The sequence below is a fragment of the Giraffa tippelskirchi genome, chromosome 10 (assembly GCF_054371585.1).
Source record: "Giraffa tippelskirchi isolate mGirTip1 chromosome 10, T2T-mGirTip1v1.2.pri, whole genome shotgun sequence".
In the NCBI taxonomy this organism is placed as follows: domain Eukaryota; kingdom Metazoa; phylum Chordata; class Mammalia; order Artiodactyla; family Giraffidae; genus Giraffa; species Giraffa tippelskirchi.
The window spans coordinates 91,349,492-91,366,193 of record NC_137284.1 but is presented as its reverse complement, the minus strand read 5'-3'; the positions used below and the strand labels follow the sequence as shown (position 1 = coordinate 91,366,193).

At 36.7% G+C, this 16,702-nt stretch overlaps 1 protein-coding gene and 1 pseudogene across 1 annotated transcript in view; one reads left to right on the top strand and one right to left on the bottom strand.

Annotated features, from left to right (window-relative positions):
• Positions 1-6,567, top strand: part of ORC5 (origin recognition complex subunit 5) — a 166,170-nt gene extending 159,603 nt beyond the window's left edge. Inside the window, exon 23 of the transcript XR_014067224.1 lies at positions 6,482-6,567. The gene's annotated coding sequence lies outside the window, so the exon portion shown is untranslated. The remainder of the gene's footprint in view (positions 1-6,481) is intronic.
• Positions 6,568-7,200: 633 nt separating this feature from the next.
• LOC145524131 (zinc finger CCHC domain-containing protein 17-like) lies at positions 7,201-7,692 on the bottom strand (annotated as a pseudogene).
• Between the last annotated feature and the right edge of the window lie 9,010 nt (positions 7,693-16,702).

Genomic DNA, 16,702 nt, shown 5'->3' with positions numbered 1-16,702 from the left:
TCATGATTATATAATGTCTCTTACCTAAATTGGTTAAGCAACCTGGCTTAAGCAATCACCTTGTGGCATTCTTTTGGTAATGGAAACTATGCTGAGCCAAATCAGACTGAAAGCATAATTGAGGGAGAAACTCTCATTTGCTCTCAGCTGAATATAAATGAGGAATCATGTACCCTTATTACTACTGGCATCCATGCTCCGATCACTGAGGTAACCTGTTACAACACTATGGAAGGCAAAGCAGTAAGATGGAAAGAATAAGGGGCCTGGACTTTGAGCTGCTAAATCAGTTAACCCTCAAGCCCAACCCAAACTGGACTTTTTATTATGCGAGACAATACATTTTAAAATTGTTTAAGTCAGTTTGAAAGCATCCTGTTAACAGTACTGAAAGTGGAAACAAAGAAAATAATAATAAATCTTTAAGGTTTTGTCAGTCTCTAAGCTTAAGAACATTATATAAAGATGCATTCTTGTATGGCACTCTTCCAAAACATACTCTTTCAGCCCATCTGTGAATAGAGATAAGATAGTGCCTTTTCAGGCTCAATTTCTTATTGGCCTTTTTAGCTTTCTATGTAAGAGCTTCTTGATGTTGAACCCTGTGGGTCTGTATTAGTACTCTTTTGCCTGGAAAATCCCATGGATGGAGGAGCCTGGCAGGCTTCAGTCCATGGGGTCGCTAAGAGTCGGACACGACTGAGCGACTTCACTTTCACTTTTCCCTTTCATGCACTGGAGAGGGAAATGGCAACCCTCTCGAGTATTCTTGCCTGGAGAATCCCAGGGATGGGGGAGCCTGGTGGGCTACCATCTATGGGGTCGCACAGAGTGGAACAATACTGAAGCAACTTAGCAGCAGCAGCAGCAGCAACAGCAACATATAATTATTTTTGGTTATTTTTATTGAGTTTCCTATTATTGTGATGGCATCTCTATAACTTCGAGATCCTTGTCTTCTTTTTTTAAAGAGAAGTGTTGACATTATTATTGGTGAAGCATTATTATTTTAATTCCATACTGCCCTCTTTATGTTGCCTCCTCCCATGAGAAATAACTGTCTTCTAGTATGAAAATTACTGATATCTGAGCAGTTTTTAAAAAAGTTAAAAACATGGTCAAATATGTTTCTACAAAAATGGTGTTTCCCAAAAGAGGGGACTTAAGAGTTATTCACAAGAATACTTAAGTTTTGTGTTTTTATTTGAATGGCATTCTAGAAAACAAATTAATATAAGCATATTTGGATCATTTGTATATTATAATTGAAAACTGCCCCACAGTGTCACTGCCTGAGTTCCCGTTCGAGCTTCCAACAAAGTTGATGCCAAGTTGTAGTTCTTGAATTGTTGCCAGGAACGAGAAAAGGATGCTGGTGAGCTTGATACACTGAGGATGTCTTTTTACCAAAGGAAGGCTAAACAGTATCACAACAGACCACATGAAATAGGTTTCTCAGTAGTCTAATTAGAGAAAAATGGAGGGAGAATTGAGTCATCAATTTGTAGCATGCCAAATGTAAATGAACTTTCATCTTAGCCCTCAATTCTGTATTAATGTTGCAAGCAGGATTCAGTTTGAAAAAAAATGTCATTTGCTATATAAAATTAAAGTTGTTAGCTAGGTTGTTTTTGTAGCTTTGAATCAAATTTTCTTTGAATCAAAATTTCTTTCATATAGATGAATAAGCATTTTTACCTTGTTTATCTAAGTACACATTTAGTAACATGTCACTTTATCTCTAACTAGATGCATGATTTTGGACAAGATTTAAAACTTCTTTGTTCCTGTTTCCTTATCTATAAATAAGGGGTAATAGTATTATTCACTTGATTAGATTTTATGAGAATTAAATGATTTAATGTATGTAATGAATTCATACTTGTACCTGAAATTATAGTAAGCACACTGAGTTAGGTCTACTGTAACTACTACTGTATTTTTACTACTGTTACAAATAAAACAATTTAAGCCAAAGCTGAAGGTTCATTGGGAGTTTTCCCTTTTATAAGCATATGCTAAGTTTGATATCTTCCTTTTCTCAGTTACTACTAGAGAACTTAGCACTAAATCTGTGGCACATGAATAGCAAGACTGAGGTTTTATAATGTTTTCTTTGGCCTTATTTCTGGTTCCATTCATGCCCCCACCCATATTTTCCTTTCTGCTTTGCTCTTCAAATTTATGAGGTCTTGTTGCACTTTATGTGTCTTTTAAAACATTCTTAAATCTGCTTGGAACTGAAGGTGTGGTACATAAAAATCAGTAAAAATGCTTCTCCACTTTCAGACTGTGTGAAAGTAGGGCATTTAACAGACAATAAGCCTCACTGGGACATATTACCACATACAGGAAGGATCTCAGAAATCATTTCCTGGACTGTGCGATATTTTCTCAGGAGTAGGAATATAATATAATTAACCAGAGTTATCTTCTATTGTATCAATGTTGCAAATGTTTATTCCATTTCTGTAAAAAATCCTTCTGTAGAATTCTGTTCTAATTTTTTAACACTTTCACAGTGATTACATTTAGGAAGTGCAATGTTTGTTTATATTCTAATTAGATTTCTAATTTTTTGATGATTTCTTAATTTTTCTTGAAAGGGAAATATATGCGTTCGTGGTAAAAATGCTTTGCTTCGAGTCCAGAAGAACAGAGTATTATTTGTGATGACAGTTATATAATTTCCCTTTCCTGATCTTTCTGCTCCATTTTCTGGGCCAGATTCAACCTTAAACATTTTGAACTGAAATAAATGAATATCCTGTAAGAGATTTTTAGCTGCCTATTAGAGTTTGTTAAGTGAGATGTGAAATAGCAGTTCAGCAGGTGTTGAAATTTGCTACTTATAGTCCTTGGGGGGAAAAAAAACTATCAGTGTATCAAGAAGTATTTTGCTTTTAAAGCAATTATCACTTTGTACTGGGGTCTGAGATGAGACAGAGAAAGGAAGAGATAACTTTACTTAAAAGCATCATCCATATCCACAAGGACCATTATTCTACAATTAAAATTCTCTACTCAACTTGACATTCAACTCTGATTTTACTTATTTTTTTCTTCAATGGTATTTATTTGATGTGTAATTTATTAAGACAATATAAAGAGGAAAATTGAACTTGAAGACTTCTAAGTAATAGATAACTTTTAAGTGCTTCTTTGTGCTTCCCTACATCTAACCAGTTCAGATATTATAGCATGACTTATAAAAATAGTTGATTTCTTCACTTATTAGTTATTATAATTTCTGCCTGTTGGACTTGCCCAGGAATAACAGCAGAATATTTATTCTCTTAGTATTGCCATCTATTCTCTATGTGATCAATATCTACCGTCTGCTGGTCACATCAAGTTAGATAGCTGCAAATGGCTTTTCACAGTGTCCTTGTAAAATGCAATCACCAACTTTAGGTTTCCTTGAGATGTATAAACAAAAAATAATTTTGATACATAGGGATTTCTGGTTCTTTCCATCTGTGAACTGGCCTGATACAAAAATGAAGTGGTGGGTGATATGAATCATATTAATGGGTGTATTTAATGTGTTTACAAACCTCTTTGCTTCACATTTCATGGATTATTATTCTAATGCTAAGCATGCCCGTCCCAGCTTCCTTGGAATCCTGACGGCAAAGCTTTTAAGTTCAAGAATATTTAAAAAGAGTTGTGAGTCGGTAGACCATGTTAATGTTAATGAGTCTGTATGGTGTGTTTTGATGAGTTCTTCTCATATTGGCCCTGATGATCTATTTGAAATACTTATCCTTCCTAGATAAAATGCTATGAGTCATCCATTAAAAAATTAAAAAAAAAAATTTTTTGGCTGCATTGTGTGGCTCTTGGAATCTTAGTTCCCTGACCAGGGACCAAACCTGGGCCCTTGACAGTGAAAGCATGGAGTCCTAACCACTGGATCAATGGGGTTAAATTTAAATATTCCCGGGTTACGTTAAGTTACTTTCACTCACTGGAATTAGTTTATCAAATTTTTAAAAATAAATACATGTTCCTTGTTCAAAGAACAAATTCAAACAGTACAAAAGGGTTCAAAGAGAAAAGTTTCTTTTCCTTACCCATACTCAAATTTCACTTTTGGATATCTTCCAGAAATTTTCTCTGCATATATATTTAGCTTCCAATTAAATTTTTTCAAGCAGAACAATTCATATATTTAAGATAATAAAAGATAATTTTCTTTTATTTCATTCCCAGGGGAAACTGATATAAACAATCTTCCTCAATGTCCAGATAAAAGCAAATATCTTGTAATGTCTGATTTTTAAAAATAAGAAGATGCTCTACACATTATTTGGCAGTTGTCTTCTCACATAACATTACATGGACATCCTTAAGAAGTAACAGATATAAATCTTATTTTTTTAACAGCTAAATAACACTATTACTTAGAATGGATATTCCATAACTAATTGCAGCTACGATGTTGTATAAGCATCCTTATACAGCAGTCTTATATTTTCATGGGATATTTTTTCTTTTAAAAATTTTTTCATTGATATAGAGTTGATTTACATTGTATTCATTTCAGATGTACAACAAAGTGATTTAGTTACACATATATGTATATATTTTTCAAATTGTTTTCCTTTGTAGGTTATTACAAAATATTGAGTATAGTTTTCTGTTATACAGTAGGTCCTTGTTGGTTACCTGTTTTATATATAGTAGTGTGTATACGTTAATCCCAAACTCCTAATATCCCTCACCCACCTTCCTCTTTGGTAACTATAAGTTTGTTTTCTATGTTCATGAGTCTATCTCTGTTTTGTATGTAAATTCACTTCTATATTTGTCTTTGTCTGGCTTACTTCATTTAGTATGATAATCTCTAGTGTATCCATGTTGCTGCAAATGGTATTATTTCATACTTTCTATGGCTGAGTAGTATTTCCTTGTGTATGTATGTATAGTGGCTTCCTAGGTGGCACAGTGGTAGAGAATCCACCTGCCAGTGCTGGAGGTGCAGGAGTCTTGAGTTCAATCCCTGGGTCAGGAAGATCCCCCGGAGTAGGAAATGGCAACTCACTCTTTTATTCTTGCCTCAAAACATCCCACGGACAAAGGAACCTGGCAGACTTCAGACCATGGGGTCGCAAAGAGTCAGACACAACTGAGCAACTGAGCATACAGTGTGCATATATATACACCACATCTTCTTTATCCATTCATCTGTCATTGGACATTTATGTCACTTCTGTGTCCTGGCTATTGTAAACAGTGCTGCAATCAACACTGGGGTGCATGTATCTTTTCAAATTATGGTTTTCTGTCTCTGGTAAAATGTTTCATCTCTTGTTCAACCCTTAGAAAAAACCCAACTCTACATGCTCAAGAGTGGGATTGCTGTATCATATGGCAGTTCTATGATTATTGTTTTAAGGAGCTTCCATACTGTTCTCCATAATGGTTGCACCACTTTATATTCTCACCAACAATGTAGGGTTCCATTTTCTGCACACCTTCTCCAGCATTTATTATTTATAGACTTTTTTGATGATGGCCATTATGACTGGTGTGAAGTGATACCTCATTGTAGTTTTTACTTGCATTTCTCTAATTAGTGATAAATAAATAAAAATTTATTTCTGTATATAGAGAAAGGTAGAGAACTGTTTGAATTTTTTTCCTAGATGACTAGTTCACTATATTTGCACTATATATTAAATAAGCTCTACTTTCTTTTATGAATGGAATGCTACTTTTGTCATTTATCTATACTTGGTAGTTTTCCTTTTACTTTCTATTTTATTACAGTAGCATTATATTCCATTTAATATTTGACAAGGCAAGTCCCGTATCACAATTCTCTTTTTCAGAGTCTTCTTGGCTATTCGTGGATGCTTTCAGTTTATCTTTAAAATGTTACTCAGCTCTGAAATACCTATATGGGAATATTTAATTCAATTATATTTATATATTAATTTTGGAAATATTACATTTTATGATGCTAAAACTCCTCATTCAGGATCAGGGTATATCATTCAGTTTGTTCAAGTTTAGATTTATATTCTTTAGTACAATTTTATATTTTTATTTATGTATATTTTGTCATAATTATTTCTCTCATGAACGATATTTCTATATCTACCTGTTATTTTATGCTATATTATTCTAGGTTATTGCCACTATAAAGAGAAACTAAGTACTTTTTTATATCACCTCAAAACTATTCTTTTTTTATACTACTAACTTAGTAAACTTATTTATTAGAGTTTCTATGTCTATAATCACATCCTTCAAGAAAGGATACTTTTTAAATTTTCTAAAATTTATATGAATTATTTTTGCATATTAATACATTGGCTGTAAAGTTATGCCAAATAATAATGTTGATGTGGACATCACGCATTGTTCTTGATTTTAGTAGAAATGTCTATAGCATTTTAATGTTTAGTTTGATGTTGGCTCTTGGTTTGTGACAGTCTTGTCATATTTCTTTTTTTTTTTTTTTTTTTTTTAGTACCAGGAATTTAAGCAGAAACCTCAAATGGAACCAATTGACTCACACTGTAGTAAATACAAAGTAAAGCAATGATTTCGGCTTGAGCTGTCTGGTTCAGTGGTCTGGCGGAATGTCACAAACAAGCTAAGTCACTGCAAACAATGTTTTTCTGGCTGTGATCACTGGCTATCACTTCTAACATAGCAGAATCATGTTAGGGGGGATGGAAAAATTGAGCACCACTTCTTACCATGTTCTCCCTCGTACTGCCAGTCTCCCTCTGCCCATGTGCTGGATGTAGCAGAGACCACCCACCAATCAGGCCAGGGTAGGTAGGCCAATAGGGAGAGGCCGATCACTCTGTTCAACTATAGCCAGACTCACGCCCACAACAGTTCCTGTGGCTCTAGCCTGGACTCCTGTACAGGAATCTGGCTCTGGCAGTCGTAGCTGGAGAGGGTAATACGACCTCCTGCTGAATGAAGTTGGGAGAATGAATGGGTGAGCTGCAGGGGTCACTCGCAAAGGGACCAAGAGTGATAAGGAAACAACTCATTCAGACAGATGCTTTTGATACCTAACTCCCAGGCTTGCCTGTGGCACAAGGGGACGCCATCTCCCATGGGAGAGACAAGGGTGGGAGGCCATATTCTCACTACTGAGTCTTTCTAGGAGCCAGGGCTTCAAAGCATAGGCTCCAGGTTCCTTCTCTCAGCCACCCTCTCTACATTCCATTCTCATTCCTTGTGCTTCTTCTTGTGCTTCTTCTTTTTCTTCTTCTTTGCTGCCTTCCTGTCCTTTGATGTGTGCCTTGCCCTCTTGCCTGTATCACTCTCAGAGTCTGAGCTGTCAGAGTCAGATGACTTCCTGTCTCTATGGTTCTTTTTCTTCTTTTCCTTTACAGCCACACTTCTTGCAGGTGGTGTTCAGGACAGCCTCGAGGGTGATCTTCTGCCCAGTGTAATCCTGGAAGGACTGCCTCCGCCTCTTTTCTTGCTCAGTGATAACGTCGTTGGGATCAAGGTCCTTCCCAGTCTCTTGGTTGACAACCTTCACGGAGAGGGATCCTTTTATCCTATCATTTTTCATCTCTCAGCCAATAAGCTTCATCCACACTTTGTCTCCAACATCTACTATCTCAGAGGGCTTATCCACGCAACAGGATGACATGTGAGTTTGATGGACCAGACCTTGCTTCCCACAGCCTGGGCTTTTGACAAAGGCTCCATAGTCTGTGACCATAGCAACCTCTCCTTGGAAAATAGTGTAGAAAGCAGCCAAGTTCTCCATGATCTCGGGTCTTCCTGAATTCATCCTTAATGTTCTATGGTTCCTCCATTTCTCTTCTGCTAAAGCTAATTGAAGTGTTTCGTTGTCAGCTTCTGGCCTTCCCCTCGCAGCATTGCGTGAAACACCAAAACCCCTGTCATATTTCTATTATTTTCTTTTTGGAGGTTTATAAAATTAGGAAAAGATGGTGAATAAATCTTGTTTTAGTAGACTATTCTTACAGCTGTAACGATATTCTTTTTTATACTGAATTATCTTGAAAGATTGTTTAGTACTGAACTAAACTTGTATACCTAGAATAAACTCGAATTATTGGCCTTGTCATTTAATGCTAGATTAGGTTAATGATATTTTACTTGGAATTTTGCATCCATGTTCATAAGGAAAAATGATTTAAAAGTTTCTTGTACTATTTATTAGGTTTTGTTAATAAGGCATTGCTATCTGCATAAATGGAGATTAATGCATTTTTCTATGAGCTAGAGTACATTAAGTGACACGAATCAATGTTTTAAGATTATATCTGCATAGCTACCAGGGTCTGTAACTTCTTAAAGATATATTTTTGGTTATTTTTTTTTATGATTATTGGTCTGTTTAGTTTTTCATTCTTTTTCTGGTCTAAATTCGTCATTTTTATTTTGATGGAAAACCACTCCCCCCCCCCCCCAGTTTTCAATTTTATTTCTATAGGGTTACACAGATTTCTCCCACAATTACCATAACCCTTCCATATCAGTGGTTAAATCTGTTTTAAAACCATGTATGTTTCACTTTCTGAATTTTTTAAAAAATGGGTTTATCTTTTATCCTTTTTTTTTTTTTTTCTTAAAGAAACTCCTTTTTTTCAGATTGCTTTTCAAAGAAGAGTTAACTGAAGTAGAAAAGATGGAACACAGGCACACAGGCAGAGCAGAGAGTAAGTCCAGAGAAGGACATGCGGTGGGAAGGGGGTAATTAGTCCTCATCTCAATTTCACAGTTTTTGTCTATATTTAGTACTTCAGGCATTAGATAAAGAAGTCACTGCTTTCTAGCTATCAGACTGTCAGTAGTGGATTGGCACAATGCTGAGATGGCAACTTGAATAGACTCGAAACTTCTACCTGCTTCTCTGTTTTGGGGAAGATACTGAAACCATGTTTCTGACAGTAAATTTAGTTATTAGATTTGGGTCCAAGTTTATTTACTGGCGATGCTTGGCACACTGTAGGCAATCAACTGATAATTGTTGAAATGAATGAATCTCTATTGAGTGCTCTTAAACTCACCGAGCTCATCATCTACATCTAGAGAGTGGAATGGCAATACCGACCTCGTGGGTTTAGTTTGAGGATTAAATAAAATGAGTGCTTGCATCTGCAGGTATTTTCTCAGTAATAGAATTTTATGAAAATGTAAAATTTATGGCCTGATAATGTAGTACCGATGTTAGTTAAATTAGACTGTTAGATTGCTAAGTCATCTACTGAAAACTTATTGTGTATTTATTTCCCTGACATTTGTTTAATAGCTTAACATTCAGTAATAAGCAACTTAAAAAATAAAATTTAGCAGCCATGGACTGCTCTTTGGAATTTGGGTGAATATATACAGTTTTCTTGGTACATGGTGAAACGTGACCTAAAGGCTTTCTCCATTTCTGAACTTCATCATATATATACTTAAAATATATTAAATATATATGTTCAATTTAGTAATTAAATCAAACAACATAGCAACATTTGACTACAAAAATCACATGCTGATTTAATATCATCTGCTCTCATGTTGTTGTTTAGTGCTAAGTTGTGTCCGATTCTTTGCGACCCCATGGACTGCAGCACGCCAGATTTCCCTGTCCTTCACTATCTCCTGGGGTTTGTGCAAACTCATGTTATTGAGTCAGTGATGCCATCCAACCATCTCATCCTCTGCTGCCCCCTTCTCCTCCTGCCCTCGAACTTTACCAGCATCAGGGTCTTTTCCAATGAGTCAGCTCTTCACATTAGGTGGCCAAAGTATTGGAGTTTCAGCTTCAGCATCAGCCCTTCCAATGAGTAATCAGGGTTGATTTCCTTTAGGAATGACTGGTTTGAATTCCTTGCAGTCCAAGGGACTCTCAAGAGTCTTCTCCAACACCATAGTTCAAAAGCATCAATTCTTCGGCGCTCAGCTTTCTTTATGGTCCAGCTCTCACATCCATACATGACTACTGGAAAAACCATAGCTTTGACTAGACAGACCTTTGTTGGCAAAGTAATGTCTCTGCTTTTCAATATGCTGTCTAGGTTGGTCATAACTTTTCTTCCAAGGAGTAGTAATCTTTTATACTGATAGCTGCAGTTGCCATCTGCAGTGATTTTGGAGCCCAAGAAAATGAAATGTTACTGTTTCCATTCTTTTCCTCATCTATTTGCCATGGAGTGGTGGGACCAGATGCCATGATCTTAGTTTTTTGAATTTTGAGTTTTAAGCCAACTTTTTCACTCTCCTCTTTCATATTCATCAAGAGTCTCCTTAGTTCTTTGCTTTCTGCCATTAGGGTGATATCATCTGTGTATCTGTATTTCTTACAGCAGTCTTGATTCCAGCTTGTGCTTCAACCAGCCAGACATTTCGCATGATGTACTCCACATATAAGTTAAAGGAGCAGGGTGACAATATACAGCCCTGATGTACCTCCTTACCCAATTTGGAACCAGCCCTTTGTTCTATGTCTGGTTCTAACTGTTGCTGCTTGATCTGATCTGTATACAGGTTTGTCAGGAGGCAGGTAAGGTATTCCTATCTTTAAGGTAAGGTATTCCTATCTTTAAGAATTTTCCATAGTTTGTTGTGATTGATACAGTCAAAGGCTTTAGTGTAGTCAAAGAAGCAGAAGTAGATATTTTTTTCTGGAATTCTCTTGCTTTTTCTATGCTACAATGGATGTCCACAATTTAATCTCTGGTTCCTCTACTTTTTCTAAATCCAGCTTGTACATCTGGAAATTCTTAGTTCATGTACTGTTGCAACCTAGGTTGAAGGATTTTGAGTATCACCTTGCTAGCTTGTGAAATGAGTGAAATTGTTTGGTATTTTGACCATTCTTTGGCATTGTCTTTCTTTGGGATTGGAATGAAAGCTGACCTTTTCCAGTCCTGTGGCCATTGCTGAGTTTTCCAAATTTGCTGGCATATTGAGTGCAGCACTTTAACAGCATCACCTTTTAGGATTTGAAATAGCTCAGCTGAAATTCGATCACCTCCACTAGCTTTGTTTGTCGTAATACTTCCTAATTCCCACTTCACTTCACACTCCAGGATGTCTGGCTCTAGGTGAGTGACCCACAGCACCATGGTTATCTGGGTCATTAAGACCTGCTTTGTATAGCTCTTTTGTGTATCCTTGCCACCTCTTCTTAATCTCTTCTGCTTCTGTTAGGTCCTTACCATTTTTGTCCTTTATTGTATGCATCTTTGCATGAAATGTTCCCATGGTATCTCTAATTTTCTCAAAGAGATCTCTAGTCTTTCCCATTCTGTTGCTTTTGTCTGTTTCTTTGCAGTGTTCACACAAGAAGGCTTTCTTACCTCTCCTTGTTTTTTGTTGGAACTCTGCACTGAGTTTGGTGTATCTTTCCCTTTCTCCTCCGTCTCATATGAGGTCTTAAAATTTCATCTGCCATGATAATTAGGAAAATTATTCTGATCACTGATTCTTTGAAATGTGATTTTCTTCTTCCCTAACTTCAGGTTTCCTTGAAGTGAAGCAAAAGTCGCTCAGTCGTGTCCGACTCTTTGCAACCCCATGGACTATACAGTTCATGGAATTCTCCAGGCCAGAATACTGGAGTGGGTAGCTTTTCCCTTTTCCAGGGATTGAACCCAGGTCTCTCACATTGCAGGGGTATTCTTTACCAGCTGAGCCACAAGGGAAGCCCTCAGATTTCCTTATTTGTATCTAATTTGCCTAAGGAAAACACACACACACACACACACACACACACACACACACACACAGACACACACATCATTTTGGCTTCAAGCTCTCCAAAGAACACTAACCAGCAGATGCCTAAAATGACTATAACAAAATAAATACCTCTAAGACAACAAGATCAGGCCCAGTTTTATCAATAGTAAGTGGTGGGTGTAATCACTAAGCCAGGGCTTTCAGAATCTTTGAGGATTTACATATGATTTCCTTTCTTAAAGAATCTTTCACACATACTCACTTTAAACCTCAGTGAACCAGTTGCTTTATATAGAGATCAGGGGAACAGTTGTTGCAATCAAGATTAGCCATATATGCCAAATATTAGCAAAACTCAAAATGTGATGGTAAAAGAACTTCCATCCTATCTTTAGATGTTACATCTTAGTGTAGGCTCCATTTATCTATTAGCAGGAAGCACAGATGTCTTGAAGATCACTTTGAGGTCAACATTATTTTTCAACTTGTCATCGGCCTCTCTTAAGTTGGCAGTCATTGTCATTTTCCCCTCTTTTTTCTTTTCCTTTGACCTGGAAATCTCAGGGCAGGCCATTGATGACCTCTATCAGGCTACCCCAGAGTTAAAGCCTTGGTCATTCTGAAATTCAGAAAAAGAGGGTTCAATGATTAACAGAGGCAAGGAGAAGAGCTGTGGGGAAACCCATCACTGAGTTCCCAAAAAGTGCTGCTTGTTGACACACGAGTTTAGGGCTTTAGTATCAGCAAGCAAAGCTGTTTGATCCCAGTAACACACCAGCCTCTGCCACCCTGTGTTTGGATCAGCTTGTCCACCCAGGTCAGTGTGGATCTCTTAAATAGAGGGGCACGTGGTGTCTTCACTGTGGTTGTCTGGTCCCTGGGCTTTCTGACCAGGAAGCTTTTATTACCTCATGTCATGTGAAGCCTCTGAACTGTTCATTCTTGGAGGATATCTCTCAGGCACTTTAAATGGCTCTTGAAAGAACCATGGCTCATCCACTGGAGGAGCTTCTGCAAAATAAAATAGGGTTGCTAGACTATATTTTCATGAAAGTAAAGGAGAGTTAGGAAATCAACCATTATGTTATGTATAACACATTGTAGTCAGTCAAAAACATGTGGGTATTTTAACTCTGAGAGTATTTCACTATATGGGCTTTCCCATTGGTAAAGAATCCACTTGCCAAGCAGAAGACACAAGTTCAATCCCTGGGTCAGGAAGATCCCCTGGAGAAGAAATGGCAACTCACTCCAGTATTCTCACCTGGGAAATCCCACAGACAGAGGAGCCTGGCAGGCTACAGCCCACAGGGTCGCAAAGAGTCAGACTCGACTTAGCAACTAAAACAAAAACAATGTTAGCATAATGTCTGAGAGCTACACAAAAGAACATAAAATGTAGTCTTTTGCCAGCTTTCAGCCTGTGACATGCCAAAGATTTAAAATTAACCATACAGAAAAAAAAAAAAAAAGTATAAGTTGTTTAATACCTTTGACTTGAATTCTACCATTGCTGAAAAGATAATCAGCTAGTGGTTTACATTATTGTGTGTACCTTAAGTTTATAGACTCTTATGAAGTAGAAGGATATTTTTGTCATCATTAGTATTTCAAGAACATTTCAGATAAAGACCATCTAGAATAAATATCTCACACAGAGTCGGACACGACTGAAGCAACTTAACATGCATGCATGCGTTGGGGAAGGAAATGGCAGCCCACTCCAGTATTCTTGCCTGGAGAATCCCAGGGACAGAGGAGCCTGGTGGGCTGCCGTCTATGGGATCACACAGAATCGGAGACGACTGAAGCGACTTAGCAGCAGCAGCAGAATAAATATCTATGAGTGAATTTAAAAACTTATAAACCCACCTTCAGGCAGTAGTTTGGTGAAACCACGAGGAGCTTTTTCCAGAAAGGACAAACAATGTCTCATTAAAAATTTTGTGAGTCTTATTAAAAAAAAAATATGAGCAAAGCCATTAACAAAATCTGTCTTATAATTGAGAAATCTAACTGTAAGTGTTACAAAATCCATCACTATAAGATATGGTTGCACACATTTCCTGCTCATGGTTCCCATTCCCGTGTGAAATAATAATAATGGTAATAATTTTAAAAGCTTCAATTTGCCCAAACTGTCATATATATATATGTTCATATATATATTCATAAATTACTAAAATAATATTTAAAAAACAATCATAGCTACCATTTCTTTTAAATAAGCATATAACTTACAGTTAGTAGGCTTATTAAATTGGGTCAGAAGTATGTTATTGGATTTCTATGTTTGTGGGTTCACATCAAAACAAACAAAAAACCTCATAAGTACTCTAGAATAATCAGAACCACAAGGCTAGAAGTTCATGCAAAAGGACTGGGTATTTGTTATAGATAGCTGGTTATGATCCTGAAATCTAATGCTATGGTCATACTATCTGTGCCACTCAAATATTTACAAAATTAGCTGGATTTGAGCACCTTTAGTTAGGTGTCCAGGTTCATTTACATATCTTAATACTGAAGCTACATCATTGGTCTTGTTATAAATACTATATCTCACATTTCAATGTAAATTGTGTGATATTTAACACTTTCTGTATGATTATATAAATGATAGAGAATTTGTCTGAGGTAAGGCTTTTAAAATTATTATTATTATTACTTTTCACATCAGTATCTGCAGCTTCAACAGCAACTTTGTCAAAACTTGTTTCAATAGTGACCAGTTTTATAACTCATAGAATGTTGAGATTTTTAATTATAAGGCAAGTTTGTCAATGAGCTTTCTTTTATTAAATCTTCTAATATCAATAAACAATGAAATGTCCATTGAGCTATTAGGAAATAAGATATATTAGACTGAATTGTATAATGCTGAGAAGTTTGTCTTCAACAAAATTGTTAGACCTTTTGCTGGCTTTGAGCGATATCCGTGCTATAGTCATTAACTGAAAAATAAAGACAAAAAATATGCCATTGTGTGCACTATGTGAAAAATAAAATCTCGTAATATCATAGGCATGGAAGTTGCTTATTATTTCACATTTAGTGCTTTGTTTGAAACTGACTCATGACCCATTTGAGATCAGAGTTCATGCAATTGGCAAGTAATGGTGGCATTATTGTGTGTGTCTCTGACATGTGAAGTGCACAAAAAAGGAATTCATAGAGATAAATTGTTTGGCATGAACAAGTCCCCTCGAATCCTTTTAAGATTTTCTCAAATTTAGATGAGGATAAAGCATTAGAGAAGTAATATATTAAAGGTAGCCAATTTTATTCTTTTTCTCCCTCTCAAAAGGCTTGGGATTCCTAGTTCTTCAGTATTTTTATTCTTTTCAGAGTGTTTCATGGTCCAAGACCTACACATTCACTGAGCATAACAGAACTTTAGCAGTGAAATAGTGCTGTATTTCAGCTATGTAATATATTAAATAGACTTTTATGTTTATGCTTAAACCCTAACTGATTTACTGTATTTGGGAAGGGATATTTGGAGGGATGGAGATAAATTCAGAATTAGAATGGAATATTCCCTGTAATTTGCACATAGCCAAAATTACTTCTGTGCACATCTGTTTGCTGTGCATAGGCCAAGCCAGCAAGGAGGGGAGGAGGTCTAATACTTGACAATATAAACTTGAGAGGGGGCATACCCATGGAACAAGAGAAGCCACCTAGTTGAATAGGATTCATACTTCCCGCTTCTCCAAAGTTGGGGGTGAATCAAGGAGGGATAGGAGAGGTTTCCCTCCTCTCTTCAGCATCATTTTCCAAAGTTAGTAGAAACTTCTTATATGGCTTCTGATGGGTGACCATTTGAGAGAAAACTAGGAGAAGGGGAAGGGTTGTCTGTTCGGGCAGATATTCAAAGTTAAAAGTTTGTTGTTGGGGTCAGCATGGCTAGGCAAGGCACTGTTTTTGGACTCCTGAGCCCTTGGTTTAACTCACAGCTCTGTTACTGAGTAGAGATCTTGGAAAAGTCCCTGGTCTTGGTTAATCTATCTGTTCCTAGTTCTGTTAGAACAAAACCATGGGGGCTCTGTAACAACCTAGAGAGATGGGGTGGGAAGGGAGATTCAAAAGGGAGGGGACATATTTATACCTATGGCTGATTCATGTTGATGTTTGGCAGAAATCAACAAAATTCTGTAAAGCAATTATCCTTCAATTAAAAAAAAATGTGTCCACATTGGTCACATATTGCCTATGACTGTTCTCATGATACAATTATCTTATCAAGTAGTGACAAAAGCAACTGTATGGGTTGAAAAGCCAAAAATATTTGCCATCTGGCTCTTTTCAAGAAAGTTTGCTGACCTCTGATCAAGACCAAGTGTTATAGGGGGGAAAAAAGACCAAGTGTTAGGGCAGCAAACTAATTAAACAGACAAACTGACACTAAGATATGGATGACTAATATCTCTCCCATAACCACCCCCAGGAACATTCAGTTCAGTTCAGTCACTTAATCGTGTCCAACTGTTTGTGACCCCATGGACTGCAGCATTCCAGGCTTCCCTGTCCATCACTAACTTCAGGAATATTAACCTATTAAAAATGTTTTAAAGAAAAAATTAATTGCAATTACATGAATAGAATCTCAATTGGTACTTGACAGATACATTTTAGTAGGTACCCTTCTCAAGGCCTACCAGAAAGAACCTATATCTTCACTTATTTGTTTATTTCTCTGTTTACTCTGCTTGTGTTGCCCTTTACATTCCCACTGCTCGGACCTGGATAATTCCTACTTGTCTTTGAGACTTAGGCCAAGTCTCCACTAAGACTTTTATTGCCCACTGAAGCATTCCTAACACTTCTGTTATCCTATTCCATTATTTTTCTTGCCGAACCTCCATTCTAAAAACCACAATGAAAATTATTTTATCAAGGTATTTAATCACACTATATTACAATTACCTGCCTGTATGCTTCCTCCATTATTATTATTATTTTTATTTTTTGACTGCACTGCACAGCATGTGGGATCTCAGTGTTCTGACCA